We start from the raw sequence: 1,826 nt of genomic DNA, 5'->3' as shown, positions 1-1,826 counted from the left end.
GAGGGGAGGGCGAGCCGACAGACCCCGCCCCGGGGGCCGGACGAGGGAGGAGCCGGGGCTGCGGCTAGTGGAGGGGCGGGCTGGGCGACGCGCGGGAAGCGGCTCGGCAGTCACCAACGACACCGGAGGCAGCGCAGGTGACCGCACAGTCTAAGGAAGCCGATTGGCCGCTTCTCCACCGAGAGGGGTGGGGCGAACCGGAAGCCGAGACACGTGACCCGGAAGCGGCGTTTGCTGGGGCTGGCGCGCCCGCGCACTCACAGCGGAGCCTCCGGGACGCGCGCGGGGGATTCTTTAGGGACGGGAGGACGCCCTTATTCTACCCGAGGTGCAGAGCAGGGAAGGTCCGGACCGCGAAGAGCCAAGTTCGAGCCCCGATAACTCTCCGTGCCCCTGGAGGGTGGGACGGGGAGGTGTGGCGGCTGATGATGACAGTGGGAAGAGAGAGGGAGTGCTGCAACTCTGGAAAAAACAAGTCAGCTCTTTCGTGGAGCTTGTCACGCATTCACAGGGCCTTTTGCTGTCGTTCGGCCTCAAAATTGGCCGGAATCCGGCACCTCCTGCCCATCTTCCCATTGCACTGCTACAGCCCCGAGCTTCGCGGACTCGTCCCTGGGCTTTCCTCGCCCATTCTCAGTGCTGCAGACTGGACGAGTACCGTCCGATTCGCTGAAAAACCCAGACAGCACCTCATCTTCGAGATCCCGCTTCCTTCACACGGGGTCGCCCCTACCAGCCTTGCCGACGACTTGCTCTGCCTGGCATGTCAAATGTCACATCTATGAAGCCTCACCCTAAAACCTTGTAAGAACGATTTCCTCTTTCACCCACGTACCCGTTAGTTTCTACTTAGCACATCTTGACTTTTATTCATTTTTACCCTCCAACCTAGTTTACTGCCGGGTATATAACACAACTAATAAATGTGAGTTGACTGATAAAAACTATAAAATTATAGAAATTTTTAAAGCGCTATAATGCCGGGCACATAATGGATGTTCATATTTTTCTGAATGATTGAATGGATGAATCTAGTCCAACTCATCTTTTACGGATAAGGAAAGGGGAGCCCCACGGGATTCGGTGACCTTCCTTGAACAGCCACTGGTTTCCCAAGTCGAATGCTATTCATTACCCCAGTCACCTAGGTTCTTACAAAGGAAGCTAGAAAATTGCTTTTGTTGGGCCATGCTCTTTTTACAAAGGCTCTTAAACGTAGTCGCCAGAATTTTGTAATTGCCTAAAGTAAAAAAGAAAAGCTAAATTTTTCCTAAAACTAAATGTAATCAATTTAAGGAATCTTTTATTAGGAATTATGTTCTTTTTTGGTGCATTACAATGTCTGTAAAACTAAGATAGTAATTTGGGGGGTATTTTTTAATGCCCTTGTTTGGCAAAATAAAAAATGTATGCTACCTTCCTTTTTCAGTACTGCTATGCTGCTTGGAAAGTTTCCTACTAATATGTATGATGAATGTATACTGGAATATTAAAAGAAGGATACGACACAAAGCTCAGAGCTGACCTTCTGTAGTTCTTTAGCCCCCCCCACCAAATTTTTCACTGCCCCCTGCCCAATCATGCCCCAAAGGTGCTTGCCAGTGTCCCATTTCTCTCTTACTACATGATGCAATGAAAACTCGCCCTCTGATTCCAAATGCTACTTTTCTCTTTTTCTGTACAAAACACATATGTACTCAGGGTTCCTGAGATAGCCACTTCCAAGTTTCAGCTCACTGGTTATGCTCCTAATGTTACTCTGTGGCTCTGAAAATGAGGACGGGAGACTTGCTGATGACATATTGGCAGTCTCCTCTGGGTGTTCC

The sequence above is a fragment of the Carlito syrichta genome, unplaced genomic scaffold, assembly GCF_000164805.1.
Source record: "Carlito syrichta isolate Samal-C Ts95f unplaced genomic scaffold, Tarsius_syrichta-2.0.1 Scaffold143122, whole genome shotgun sequence".
Taxonomy (NCBI): domain Eukaryota; kingdom Metazoa; phylum Chordata; class Mammalia; order Primates; family Tarsiidae; genus Carlito; species Carlito syrichta.
This window is presented reverse-complemented; position numbering follows the sequence as displayed.